This window comes from Hyla sarda, chromosome 1 (genome assembly GCF_029499605.1).
Source record: "Hyla sarda isolate aHylSar1 chromosome 1, aHylSar1.hap1, whole genome shotgun sequence".
Classification (NCBI taxonomy): domain Eukaryota; kingdom Metazoa; phylum Chordata; class Amphibia; order Anura; family Hylidae; genus Hyla; species Hyla sarda.
Genome location: NC_079189.1, coordinates 45069972 through 45085648, shown reverse-complemented (window position 1 = coordinate 45085648; position 15677 = coordinate 45069972).

The following is a 15677-nucleotide window of genomic DNA, read 5'->3' as shown; positions in this document are numbered from 1 at the left end:
GCTGTCTTCCCCGGTCCTCTGCTGTCTTCTCCGGTCCTCTGCTTTCTTCCGCAAGGCCTTACTGGGCCTGCGTAGCGACGTCATTACGCCGCTGCTTACGCCATTCCTATTGGATGATGTGCGCAGCAGCGTATTGACGTCATCGGAGAGGGCCGAGAAGACACCGGAAGACCAGCGCTGGACCCGGAGGGCACCCCGGAGCATCGTGGAGGGGTAAGTAATACTTACCGCACCACTCGGGGAACATTAAGCTGTTATCCGGCAGCAGCTTAAGCATTTGGCGCTGCCGGATAGCACTTTAATGCGATGGCCCCGACATAAAAAAAGCATCGTATTTCGATGCTGACATCGACATAGTATGTCGATTTGATCATACGTCGGGGCCATCGTAGGTCAGGGGGTCACTGTGTAACACTTGGTGAATGTTATATGTGGTAAATTCTGTATCCTCGCCATCCCTGGGGTATGTTTTTGCCCCCAGGGATGGTGACGATATGAAGTTATAAAGTCCTCCCGGTAAGTAGTACTCTGGATTGGGTCTTATACTTACCAGGGTCCCGTCGCTCTGGCCGTAGTCATGCCCCCTCAGCTTGATTGAAAGCCTGCATGACTGCTTTGCTCTATCTGCTTAGGGAGCAGAGTGATGACGTGGGCCGTCAATCAAGTTGAGGGGATGTCACTACGGCAGGAGCGACGGGACCCTGGTAAGTATAAGTCCCAGCCCAGAGTACTACTTATGGGGAGACTTTATAACTTCATATACTCACTATCCCTGGGGACAAAAACGTCCCCTGGGCATGATCAGGATACAGATTTTATCATACATGTATATAACAAGTTGCCAAGCATTGCACATGGTGAAATCTAGTGCTTGGTTCCCTTTAAAGTAATGAGCTCTGTTTTTCTAATCCTGGATATCCCCTTTATGCACATGACAAATGTTTCCACAGCAGATCCTTTACACTGGTATTGTCCCCAGATAGTAACACTTCTATTGTTCTAGTAATTGACTACTTCCTTCTCTATTTCACAATTGTTCTCTATATCGGAGGAATACAAAGCTCCTCATGACTCCTATAGGGTTCTGTGGGGGTTAATGATACAAAGAGGACTACAGTAACCAACAACACATTACACCACTCATTTCATTGCTGATGCACCTGTTTGTATACATCTGCAACCAATGATAACTGGACCAAAATCAAAGATGATCTCTATATCGGCAGTGTGAACACGTCCCTATGCCAGCTGGGAAGATGCCATAGAGTCTAATTTTCCACAAAATTTGACGCTTATCTTTGTCCAGAAAGAAAAACAAAAAAACCTACCTGATTTTGCACTTCTCAGGCTCAGTTCACACTACGAAGGGGTACTCTGGTGGCATTATTATTTTATTAATCAACTGATGCCAGAAATCTAAACATATATGTAAATTACTTCTATTTAAAAATATTAATCCTTCCAGTACTTATTAGCTGCTGTATACTACAGAGGAAGTTATTTTCTTTTTTAATTTCTTTTCTGTCTCACCACAGTGCTCTCTGCGCACACCTCTGTCCATGTTAGGAACTGTCCAGAGCAGGAGGAAATCCACATAGCAAACCTCTCCTGCTCCGGACAGTTCCTGACATGGACGGAGGTGTCAGCAGAGAGCACTGTGGTCAGACAGAAAATAAATTCAAAAAGAAAAGAACTTCCTCTGTAGTATACAGCAGCTTATAAGTACTGGAAGGATTAAGATTTTTAAATAGAAGTAATTTACAAATCTGTTCAACTTTCTGGCACCAGTTGATTTAAAACAAATTGTTTTCCAGCAGAGTACCCCTTTAATCCTATCCAGCTACATCCCACCCAAAACGGGATTCTGACTTATAGTGTTAAAGGTGGAATACCTTTTTTTTTTTTATCAACTGGTGCCAGAAAGTTTAATAGATTTGTAAATGACTTCTATTTAAAAAAAAAATCTTTACCCTTCCAGTACTTTTTAGCAGCTGTATACTACAAAGGAAATTACTTTCTTTTTGAATATCTTTTTTGTCTTGTCCACAGTGCTTTCTGCTGACACCTCTGTCTATGTCAGAAACTGTACAGAGCAGCATAGGTTTGCAATGGGGATTTTCTTTTGATTTGGACAGTTCCTGATACGGGCATCATGTGTCGGCAGATAGCACTGTGGACAAGACAAAAAAAGCATACTCTCTGTAGCATACAGCTGCTAATAATTACTGGAAGGGTAAAGATTTAAAGGAGAACTACGGGATTGAAAAATATATCCCCTATCCTAAGGATAGGGGATAAGTTTCAGATCTCGGGGGGTCCGACCACAGGGGCCCCCCGCGATCTCCCGTGCGGGGTCCCAGCTCTCTGGTTAGAGAGGGCGTGTTGACCACCGCACGAAGCAGCGTCCGACACGCCCCCTCCATACACTGCTATGGGAGAGCCGGAAATTGCCTCTGGCTCACCCATAGCAGTAAATGGAGTGCGCGTGTCAGCCGCCTCCTCGTGCGGTGGTTGACACGCGCTCTCTATGCAGAGAGCCGCGGGCCCGTGCGAGAGATCGTGGGGGGGCCCCAACGGTCGGCCCCCCCCGCGATCTGAAACTTATCCCCTATCCTTAGGATAGGGGATAACATTTTCAATCCCGTAGTTCTCCTTTAATAGAAAAGTAATTTACAAATCTGTTTAACTTTCTGGCACCAGTTGAAAAAAGTGTTTTCCACCGGAGAACCCCATTAATAGGAGCAGTGGACCTTCCTTTCGTTTCTATGGCCGAACAGAGTCGCCTAGTTACTGGAAGCTGAAATCTGCAAGCCTGACCCATTGATTTCTATGGGTGGCAACATAATCTGTTTGCAGGTATTCCGTCCGCTGTGGAAATATTTGCGGAATTTCGGCTGGGTGAGACCCACATTGGATGTGTTCTACGTGTGACCCTTCCCTAAGTCAGAGCAAAGAATATCCAATAAAACTACAACACACAGATGTATGTCTACAGCACCTATTCAGGCCTGTATGTCTCCATGGTAACAGACTACAAACAAACCCTGTGTAGCCTGATTGCCATCCATCCCAACACTAATTCTTGCTATATACCGTACCTATTCAGTACTGTATACATTTTGCAGAAGGAGTATGGAAGGATGATAATATAATTGCAGAATCAGACTACATAGGCTTTGTAGTCTGTAACCATGGAGACACAAAGCGCTCTGCAGGAGCCAAAGGACACAAATGGTGTGAAATTTCATTCATGACTATTTGCAAAGCTGCTTCACTTTTATTGGAGCAAGGAAAGACAATTGGTTGTGAAGGTGGATAGAACCGGTAGCTTGGGGACGTGCTATATCAGTGTTTCCCAACGAGGGTGCCTCCAGCTGTTGCAAAACTACAACACCCAGCATGCCCGGACAGCCTTTGGCTGTCCGGGCATGCTGGATGTTGTAGTTTTGCAAAAGCTGGAGGCACCCTCGTTGGGAAGCACTGTGCTATATATTTAATTCTATAGCGCAAAAGTGTCGGTCCACCAGTATCTCACCATCTTGCAAACATGATTTGCATGTCTTGGGAGTCCTTTGAACATAACTTATTCGCCTTTGGTATTTACAAGGGTAAGGACCCCCTGGGGTATTAGTTTGCATCTGTTTTGTCAACATGGCGTACTAATGGCTTCCTCCATAAACTATACCCAGCGGGGGGTATGAATATTAGCAAAGTGCTAATCTGTGATGTGCCAGAGCAACCTAGACCTGCGCGTTCATTGTCCAGTTTGTACTAGATGGACTGATGTGGGGGATTTCTGTAGGGCCGTGGATTTTTAGGGGGGGGGGGGGGTTGTACTGAGTGCATGTGAATACCAATGTAGACTAATGGCCAAATGGAAATCGGAGCTAATGTCAATAGGGTCCGTTAGAATGGGCCATAAAGACAACAAAAATCATGTAATTGGGCATTATGGGCCTCCATTGAAACCATGGAAACATGTCAGCGAAGAGGTGGGCTTGATGGCTATTGCATGAGGTCCAACTGGTAATTCACGCCGAAAAATTTACGGGAAATTCATGAGCAATTTGCGTGGAATTGCACGCGAAATTGCACGCAGAAATGGGGGAGAAAGAGGTGAAGGGTTTTTCAGCCATTTCCGCGCAAAAACGATGTCGTGGGGAATTTTTTTTTTTACCATTGACTTCAATTGATTTCTGATAGTGGATTCCGCTTGAAGAATGAACATGCTCATTCTTCAAGTGGAACGGAATTCAGCGTCGGAATTCTGCTAGTAGAATTTCCGATGTGTGAACAGGACAGCAGAAATAACATTAAAGTCAATGGGCAGAGGAGATGTGCATTAATTTGGAGCGGAGAATTCAAGAGGAATTACTCCGTGTGAACGCACCCTAATAGTGAATTACTCTACATACTATAAAGCTATGTCCCTGTCAGGATGGGTTAACACCACGTGTTTGCAATACAGTTTCCCGTATCAGGTTTTTGATAAAAAATGGATTCCTCAAAACCGGACTAAACTGTGTGTACAAATTTTAATCCGTAAACGGTTTGAAAAATGATGTCCAGTTGCATCCCTTTGTTAAGAAAAAAAACATATATGTTTTTAACTTTTCACTCCATTATGAATAAAGTTTCACTTGTTTGATTGCAACTCCAAGAAAAAAAACTTTGCAAAGTCAAAAACCGGATGGTGAAAACCGGATGGAACCGTACGCACATGCAGTTCTGTATGGTTTCCATTGACTCCCATGTTAAAAAAAAAAAAACGTTTACGTTTCAATACGGTTTTTAACTAGGACCAAAAGCCGTTGTAGGCTACGGTTTTGGGTATGGGAAGAAAACTGACAAAACCGTACAGGATGCAAAACGGACACAACCTGATGCATCGTTTGGCATACGGTTTTCAATACGGTTCCGTACGGTTTTCAAATTGAAAACGTAGACGGGAAGTGTATTGCAAAAACGTGGTGTGAACCCAGCCTAAGGCTGGGTTCACACCACGTTTTTCAAATACGGTAACCGTATACGGTTTTCCGCAAAAAAAACATATACGACCGTATCCGAAACAGTATGCATAGAGAATGCATTGTAAACCGTATTCCAAATGTTGTGTACGGTTGCATCCGTTTTGCCTCGGATACGGTTTTGCCGATTTTTCAACCATAGGCAAAAACGCTGTCGACCACGTTTTTGCCTCCGGTTGGAAAACCGTATGCGAACCGTATGCGGTTCTTTTAACATTGTTGTCTATGAGAACCGTACACAGAATTTCAGAATACGGTTGCACACGGTTTTTCTAATCCGTTTTTGGAGTTGACACATGCGCAGATTGGAATTTCAATAGAACAATAGAAACTTTATTAAATTACTGGAAAACTAATTCCAACAAAATAGCAAAACCGTTGGCAAAAACTGATGCAAACGGATAGAACCGTACAGGGAAAAACCGTATACGTTTTAATTTGGAGTCATACGGTTGTATACGGTTGCATACGGTTTTTGCCATAAGTTTTTAAGCGGAAAACCGTATACGGTAACCGTATTTGAAAAACGTGGTGTGAACCCAGCCTAAGTCATATATGTCATAAATATCTAATCTAATGGGGTCCATTGTCTATGACCAGGGTTGTTTCTAGGTGTATGGCTAGAAAGTAAAAAAAATAGGTTCCTTCTACTGTATCCTCAGCTTGACGTGCATGGAGCCTATTGAGTCTTGGCTGTGACCCTGCATATATCTCCAAAATATCGCCCATTAACGGCAATAAGGTCGTGGCTGCAAATTTGTGGTCATTCTCCAGTGAAATGAGTTTGGGTTCATGTAGTCAGCCATATACAGTGGTCCCTCAACACGATGGTAATCCGTTCTAAATGGACCATCGTTTGTTGAAAGTATAGGACAGTGGTCTACAACCTGCGGACCTCCAGATGTTGCAAAACTACAACACCCAGCATGCCCGGACAGCCAACGGCTGTCCGGGCATGCTGGGTGTTGTAGTTTTGCAACATCTGGAGGTCCGCAGGTTGAAGACCACTGGTATTGGAGGTTGTACTCACCTGTCCCCGCCGCTCCGGACCCGTCACCGCTCGTCACCATTGCCCTGGATGTCACCTTCCATCGATGTCGCCGCGTCCCGGCATCCTTGCTCTCCGTCGCCACCATCACGTCGCTACGCACGCCGCTCCTATTGGATGACGGGACGGCGTGCGCAGCGACGTGATGATGACGATGGAGAGCGCCGACGTTGCGGGGATCCCGAAGAGGATGCGACGGAGCCCCGAGTACAGGTAAGTGATTGTCAGCGGACCACACGGGGCACCGTAAACGGCTATCCGGTGGCAGCTGAAGCAGTCTGTGCTGCCGGATAGCTGTTTATGCGATGGCCCCGACATTAGAGATGAGCGAACTTACAGTAAATTCGATTCGTCCCGAACTTCTCGGCTCGGCAGTTGATGCCTTTCCTGCATAAATTAGTTCAGCTTTCAGGTGCTCCGGTGGGCTGGAAAAGGTGGATACAGTCCTAGGAGACTCTTTCCTGGGACTGTATCCACCTTTTCCAGCCCACCGGAGCAACGGAAAGCTGAACTAATTTACGCAGGAAAAGTCATCAACTGCTGAGCCGAGAAGTTCGTGACTAATCGAATTTACTGTAAGTTCGCTCATCTCTACCCGACATACAAAAGCATCTACACATGGTCATATTACAGCACCCACATAGGGCATTACTGTAACGTGTACAGAAAGAAAAGTAGCTGTCCTCAAAAGCTATTAGAGGTCCAATAATGGATCCCTTACCACAATAAGAAAATGGTACCCGTGATTACTAGAATACTCAATTTATTAATTTATTACCATTTTCTTATTGTGGTAAGGGATCCATTATTGGACCCCTAATAACCTTAGAGGACAGCTACTTTTCTTTTGTACACTGGTTACCATTTATGGACACTTTTGGGTGTTAGTGTCATTTTCTGGATTACCTCAGGTTAAAACAAATTGTGAGCTGGACACATTATTTTATATTCTATCATTACTGTAACGTGCCATATTACAAGGGGCATAACTATTGAGGGTGCAGAGGTAGCAGTCGCAACGGGGCCCTGTGACTGTGAGAGGGCACCAAGACACCTTTTCCCTAAAAGAAGACAACAGTAGTATAAATGACACATGGTAGACAAGGGGCCCAACAGCTACAGGTAACGCCTTTGCATATTACTAAGGTACTTAATCTTAAAGCGTCACTCCGGCGGCAGGCTACCTGTTTAAATCTCCTGGCAACTTTGTAGCCTGAGACTTAAAGGGGTATTCCAGGCAAAAACTTTTTTTTTTATATATCAACTGGCTCCGGAAAGTTAAACAGATTTGTAAATTACTTTTATAAAAAAAAATCTTAATCCTTCCAATAGTTATTAGCTTCTGAAGTTTTCTGTCTAACTGCTCAATGATGATGTCACGTCCCAGGAGCTGTGCATGATGGGAAAATATCCCCATAGGAACTGCACAGCTCCCGGGACGTGACATCATCATTGAGCAGTTAGGCAGAAAACAACAACTCAACTTCAGAAGCTAATAAGTACTGGAAGGATTAAGATTTTTTAATAGAAGTAATTTACAAATCTGTTTAACTTTCCGGAGCCAGTTGATATATATATATATATAAAAAAAAAAAGTTTTGGCCTGGAATACCCCTTTAAGTGATGAAACTTCTAGCAAATTCATATCCTGATGGCTTTAGTCTCAGGCTATGAAATTGCTGGAAGATTTAAACAGGTATCCTGCCGCCTGACCAACATCGGAGTTACACTTTAAAAAGTATTGTTCTTACTTGCCGTACAGCTTCCATATGCCATCATATAGCCTCATGATCACAAGGAAGCCTGAAGCCAGGCCTACATGGTGGTTCCACCACATCAGTGATGTATTATAAGGGTATGTTCACACATACAAAATCAACTTCAGGCTTGTGGAAAATCTGCTGTGGATTTTCTGTTTGTGAAAATTCTGCCACGGATTATGTATGTGGGACGGTACCCTTAGGCTCGGTTCGCACTTAAGAATTTCTGGACGGAAAATTCTGGATAAAGTGTGTGGTGAGGGTGCGATGAAAGGGCAGATGTTATTACCCTAGGGGCAGATGGTATTAACCCCTTGTGTTCGGGACACCAGGGCGTGGTTATCCACTACACCACCCGAGGTATGGCTGCTGGTTCCTGGGCCAGGCGCGGGGCAAATAATCACTCCAATGTAAGGATGCGGAACAACGGCAGCTTTACTGAGGCAGACAGGTGTTATAGTCTTTACAGCTCAGTTAGGCCCATGGAGATAACCATTGCGGGCTTGCTGGGACTTGTAATGGACTCGGACTTAATAATTAAATCCCACGCTGACTTTAGCAGACTTGATAGACTTGACTATGACTGACTAGACTTCTTCCCTGTGGTTGCTTATCAGGTTTTGACTTTCACTTGAAGGGGTACACGGTTGATAGAAGCGTGGCTGCGTGGTTAGGCCTTGGTCTCCCTTAGGACACCAGACACTCTTAGGTCTTGACTGTACTGCTCCTCAGTTAAAACTGAAACTAGCTAGCTCCTCCCTGGTATATAAGGGAGCAATTTGGAGGACTCCCATAGGTCACCCACAAATCACCTGGTCACTGACACCTTCCCTGGTTCCATGACTTAGCAACAGGACTTAAAGACATATTCACTTAAATACAACACATTAACCCTTTATATGAACCATAGTGTGACAAGAGTCCTGAGGAGTGTGGGGCAAGGGGACTGAGTCCACCTGAAAGGACCAAACAGTGTACAGAAGGGCCTTCTGTCCTGGGCCACCTCTTTAATGAAGCCTTCCTCAGCGTAAATCATTGAAGATGGGTGAGGGACTTGGCCACTGGCCCAAAACAAGAGTAAACAGTTCCTGGGGCATTTTTAGTGTATGTCCTGTACAGGGTTGGTGAACTGAAAAAAGAGTTCATGTGGCATTTTGAACAACATCCATACATACTTAAACAATAGGGTGCTTGAACTAGGATGAAATCAACAACAATTTTAGACAAGGTTCTTCTTACTTTTCAACTGCTTGTTTATAGTTAGTATGGATCGGGCTGCCTGAGGCTCTCTACACTGATGCCTGTGCTAAGGGGGCCCATCGGTATGTACACTACTTCTCCCCATAACATTTGATAAGCAGTGATATTGACATTGTACAATACATGACAGCTATACATATGTATACGATAGCTCTGCCACTCTTATGTGCTACTTACGACATTCAGGTAATCTCTCTTGCCACAAGAGAAGCCTGTGCACAGTGGACAGGAAATAATAGACATTAGACATGACACATTTTGTGGACTGAATATACATTGACTATATAGCCACAGTCCTAACTGAATATGACAAATGAACATTTTTGTACACGATACATAGTATGTACATTACTGACTGTGCTATTTTTTACTGACTTTCTGTACATGAAATTATATACAGTGGTCCCTCAAGTTAAAATATTAATCGGTTCCAGGATGACCATTGTATGTTGAAACCATTGTATGTTGAGACCATTACTCTATGGAAACCCGGTAATTGGTTCTGAAGCCACCAAAATGTCATCCTAAAATAGGAAAAAGTGAGGATTAAAGATAAATAAGTAGATAACTAATATAGATAAAGCAAATCCTTATATATAAAAGTAAGAAAGAGCTGCTGGGAGCTGTAAATCACTGTCTATTTCAGTGTTTCCCAACCAGGGTGCCTCCAGCTGTTGCAAAACTACAGCTCCCAGCATGCTGGGAGTTGTAGTTTTGCAACAGCTGGAGGCACCCTCTTTGGGAAACACTGGTCTATGTAGAGGAAAGAAGCTTCTTCAGGGTCCTGTACAGAACACCCAATGTCCTAAAAAAAAATAAAAAAATAAAAAGGAAAATGGAGCTGCCCTCACCTGAAGTCCAAAGGAGCAGCTAACTCTGGCACAGGTAAAGAGTACAGAACATGTTATACCTCCCTGTACTGTAGGGGGCGCTACCAGACACCAGGCAGTGCATACACTTTAGGAATACAGGGGTTTTACCAGTGAAATGTCCATTCTGATTGGTCAGTTCTTCCAGCCATTGACACGTTTCACAGATCTGGACTGTCTGTACATTGTATGTTGAGTCTGGTTTCAACTTACAATGGTCCAGAAAAGACCATTGTATGTTGAAACTATTGTATGTTGAGGCCATTGTAAGTTGAGGGATCACTGTACTTCCTAATGACTAGACCAGGCATAGACAACCTTCGTCACTGCAGATGTTTTGGACTACATCTCCCATGATGCTCTTACAGCCGAAATGCTGCAAAAGCATAATGGGAAATGTAGTCCAAAACATCAGCAGTGCCTAAGATTGCCTATGCCTGGACTAGACAATAAAAGTATATTTTTGGCTACTGACTATTATATACATAACCACTATATACACTAACGTGCATTCTATGGCAATGAGGTAAGTAGATATGCTTTTCCTGATAGGCTCAGGATACCTCCTATATAAACGCCATAGCTAGCCAGAACATTACTCACTATAGACATTTTGTGCAAACATTTTATATACACTTTATTACTTACAAGGTGTACCAGTGAATCAACTTCACAATAATACTTATTGTTGCATACACTTGTGCAAAAACAGGAAACGATATATTACTCTTTGCATGGAATAATAGTACCGTTCTACAGTTCTGGTAATCAAGAGTCTGTAGTAAAGGATCACGGCTTGAGTCAGGCACATAAACTTACGCAGAATGGTTACAGATAGTTCTTCTTTAGTCCACCAGGTGAATCTCTTGAACGTTAAGTTGAACCTGTAAAACAGTAGTGGTACTCCCACAAAACAATTGTCAGTCTCACGACTTAGTAGTAATAAAAAGAAACAAAATTAACACATGTGAGTTCATCCCAGAAATTTTCAATCCCAACCTCGCCTGTCAGAGTGCTCTCTAGGTTGGGACATGTAGCAGGGACCATGGGACTGTGCGCCCTCTAAGGGACTGACTCGTGTGTTCCAAGACACTTGAGAAAGCTTGGAATCAGTGATGGTGGGGCTCACTGTTTCCACCATCTGTACTGCAGCAGCTTGCGCCACTGGGGGACAAAGTGTTGGTGCCTGTTGGGCCGGCCACACCTCCTCCTCAGCAGAAGTAGGCTGAGGCACTTTAGTTGGTGCCCGGTGGGCAGGCCAAACCTCCTCAACACCAGGAGTAGGCCTGGGCACATCTGTAGACTTCTTTTTTGAGCCTGGGTGATACTTAGGTGCCATGATGGGCACCTAGGCCAGAAACTCTTCCTCCTGGACTTGACTTTGACTTCTGACTTGTGGAGGTAGTAGCCCGAAGGGATCTGACTCCCTATCCTCCAAAGGGAAGCAGACAAAGGAGAGCTGTGTGGGGTTCTTCGGTCTTGTCACCGCTGCCGCCCATTCTCCTTTTGCACTGCGCACTGGTGTGTACTTCACTATCTCCCCGCTCTCTAAGGAGTGTAGGTGTGTGAGGAGGTAGTCTCTATTGACTGCCCGACGGTTTACAAGGACGGTGCCCCCATGGTAGCAGTGCATAAAGGTTCTGAACCCCCGGACTCTGTCAAATTTTATTACTGTGGCTCGTCACCTCTCAATGGGTGGTTCTCCTGCTCTGGGGTGGTCCAACATACGAATGTACAGGCACTCCAAATTTTTAGTGTCAGATTGTTGGGCCTGTCGCACCTCGTAGGGCATTTCTTTTGGGCCGTACTCCCACCTCTTCTGTGCCCTCAGCTCTTCTATGATTGAAGACATCTGGGCGTCATTGGTGCGTCCCTTACTTCCGCTCCCCCGACAACAAGGGGCCGACCTTTCTTGTTCCACTTAGGATTCAAGACTGCAACTTTAATTCCACACCTAGGCGCAGGACTTTTTTGGGGCGTTTTTCTTCTGCATCTTTAACCGGTTTCAGGTACGGCAAGCATTTTATCATGTAGCATAGCTTCAGCCCGTATCTTACACATGGCGGGCACAACTTTTACACGGTTCACAATAGCAGACAATAAACGTTTCTTCACCTCCCTCTCTATTTCACAAGCACCTCTCAACTTATAAGTTTTACTGACAAAGTCCTGTACACTTACTGGCGCAATTTTTTTTCGCATCAGCATGCAAATTTTCGGCAGTACAGACACAGTTCAGAAATGGGGGAAGGGGGGTACTTTTTGCATAAGGTGCACATCCGTATCCTGTTCGTAGAATGCCAAAAGTTGTGGTGAGGGTGCGATGAAAGGGCAGATGTTATTAACTTAGGGGCAGATGGTACTAACCCCTTGTGTTCGGGACGCTAGGGAGTGGTTATCCTCTACACCACCCGTGGTATGACCGCTAGTTCCTGGGCCAGGCATGGGGCAAATAATCCCTCCGATGCAAGGTTACGGGACAACGGCAGCTTTACTGAGGCAGACAGGTGTTATAGCTTTTACAGCTCAGTTAGGCCCATGGAGATGACCAGTGACTTTAGGAGACTTGCAGGTTCACTGGGACTTGTAGTGGACTTGCAATCCCACCCTGACTTTAGCAGACTTGACTATTACTGACTAGACTTCTTCCCTGCGGTTGCTTACCAGGTTTTGACTTTCACCTGAAGGGGTACACGGTTGATGGAAACCTGGCTGAGTGGTTAGGCCTTGGTCTCCCTCAGGACACCAGACACTCTCAGGTCTTGACTGTACTGCTCCTCAGCTAAAACTGAAACTAGCTAGCTCCTATCTAGTATATAAGGGACTCCTATAGGTCACCCACAAGTCACCTGGTCACTTACACCTTCCCTGGTTACATGACTTAACAACAGGACTTAAAGACATATTCACTTATGAACCATAGTTTAACGAGAGTCCTGAGGCGTTAGGGGCCAGGGGACTGAGTCCACCTGAAAGGACCAAACAGAGTACAGAAGGGCCCTTCTGTACTGGGCCACCACAAGTGCACCTAGCCCCATAGACGGCAATGCATTTTGCATGGATTCCACCTAAAGAATTACCAAATTTCAGCAACAGAATGTCTGTAGTGTGGACTGTGCAGCGGAATCCCCATTGACAGCAATGGGCTTATGCTGTACTGGAACTTCCTGGCGTAATTTCTTAGCAGAATTATGCTTGAAGGAGGGACACAATTTGAAGTCCTGAAAAAACAGTGTATTAAATGCTAATATATGGGTGTCACAAAACAATTTACAGCAAAAATCATCTGTCACTTCAATGTCTGGCATGTATATGGCATGGATTTATATGGCATGGGTTTCCTGTGTTGGGGGCAGGGGGAGGTGTAAGGCCCACAGCTGCCATTAGATCACTGTGAAAGGATTTACATAGACAAGACATTGGAGACAAAGGGTGATATGTCTGCTGGTCCTTAGCAGGGTCCTTAAAGGGGTTGTGCGCTTCCCTGGCTTTCGGAGCTCCGCACGCAGCGTCCGGAAGTTCATTACTCCGAACGCTGTGTGCGGGCTTCCGTGTTCGCGGCCGCCGGGCGTGACGTCACGCCCGCCCCCTCTACCAAAGTCTATGGGAAGGGGGCGTGACAGCGGTTGTGCCCCCTTCCCATAGACTTTCATTGAGGGGGCGGACGTGACATCACGAGGGGGCCGGGCGTGACTTCACGCCCGGTGGCCGCGAATACGGAAGCCCGCACACAGCGATCGGAGTAATGAACTTCCGGACTCTGCGTGCGGAGCTCCGAAAGCCAGGGCAGCGCACAACCCCTTTAACAAACACAGAACCTGAGGTAGCCACACACTTTGAATAGCTGTCTCTCCTGATCTTACCATACACATGAAGGCTTGGCACAGCCTTTGTTTGTCCAGGCATGCTGGAGGCACCCTAGTTGGGAAACACTGGCTCAGTATGAACACACATGGCTACTGTTACAACATCCACAGGGGTTGCCACCCAGCTTTTCCATATTCCTGAATGGCAAAGGTGTGTCATTGTACATTGTTACCTCCTCTTTTCTGTATTGCCACATAGGTAGATTGATTTGTTAGTTAGAGGTCTGCCAAAGCTGATTGCTGAGCTGTAATGGCGGTCATATTGATTATCATCATCCAGCTTTCCCTTAACCCCTTGCCGCAAAATGCCGTTTATAAACAGCGCTGCGGCACGGCAGGGTTATGAAGCAAGCTCAGGAGCTGAACTGGCATCATATCCGCACGGTCCCAGCTGCTATCAGCAGCCAGGACCTGTGGCTAATGTCGGACATCGCCATTCAGGCAGGTGTCCGGCATTACTCTTTAGACAAGGCGATCAAAGTTGATCGCCGCGTCTAAAGTGAAATTGAAAGCTTCCCGGCAGCTCAGTTGGGCTGATTGGGACCACCGCGGTGAAACCGCGGTGTCCTGATCAGCTAGGACGCATGGGGAGGGTCCCTTACCTGCCTCCTCCGTGTCCGATCCCCGAATGACTGCTCCGTGCCTGAGGTCCAGGCAGGAGCAGTCAAGCGGCGATAACACTGATCAATGCTATGCTATGGCATGCCATTGATCAGTGCCTGCAATCTGTATAATGCATGTTATAGTACTCTATGGGAGCTATACCATTGCAAAAAAGTGGAAAAAAAGTTAATAAAGATGATTTAACCCCTTCCTAATAAAGTTTGAATCACCCCCTTTTCCCATAAAAAAAACTGTGTAAATAAAAATAAACATATGTGGTATAGCCGTGTGCGTAAATGTCGGAACTATAAAAAAATATAGTTAATTAAACCACATGGTCAATGGCATACGTGCAAAAAAATTCCAAAGTCCAAAATAGTGTCTTTTTGGTCACTTTTTATACCATAAAAAAAATTTATAAAAAGGGATCAAAAAACAAAAACAAACAAAAATGGTACCGATAAAAACTTCAGATCACGATGCAAAAAATTAGCCCTCATACTGCCCCATATGCGCAAAAATAAAAAAGTTATAGGGGTCAGAAGATGAGAATTTGAAACATATGCATTTTCGGCCATGTACCGTATTTATCGGGGTATACCACGCACCGGCCTATAACACGCACCCTCATTTTACCAAGGATATTTGGGTAAAAAAAGTTTTTTACCCAAATATCCATGATAAAATGAGGGTGCGTGTGTGTGCGTGTATACCCCGATATACCCCCAGGAAAGGCAGGGGGAGAGAGGCCGTCGCTGCCCGCTTCTCTCCCCCTGCCTTTCCTGGGGTCTAGAGCGCTGCTGTCGGCCCTTTTCACCCCCTGGTTATCGGCGCCGCTGCCCGTTCTGTACCCCTGACTATCGGTGCCGGCGCCGATAGCCAGGGGGAGAGAAACGGCGCCGACAGCCAGGGGGAGAGAAGGGGCAGCGGCACCCGTTGACTCCCCCCATCCCCGGTGGCATAATTACCTGAGTCCGGTCCGCGCTGCTCCAGGCCTCCGGCGTGCGTCCCCAGCGTCGTTGCTATGCACGGCGCGGCGCTCTGACGTCATGCGCCGCGCCGTTCAGCGCATAGCAATGACGCCGGGGACGCACGACGGAGGCCTGGAGCAGCGCGGACCGGACTCAGGTAATTATGCCACCGGGGATGGGGGGAGGCAACGGGGCAGTGGCGCCGGCAATGGGTGCCGCTGCCCCTTCTCACCCCCTGGCTGTCGGCGCCGCTTCTCTCCCCCTGGCTATCGG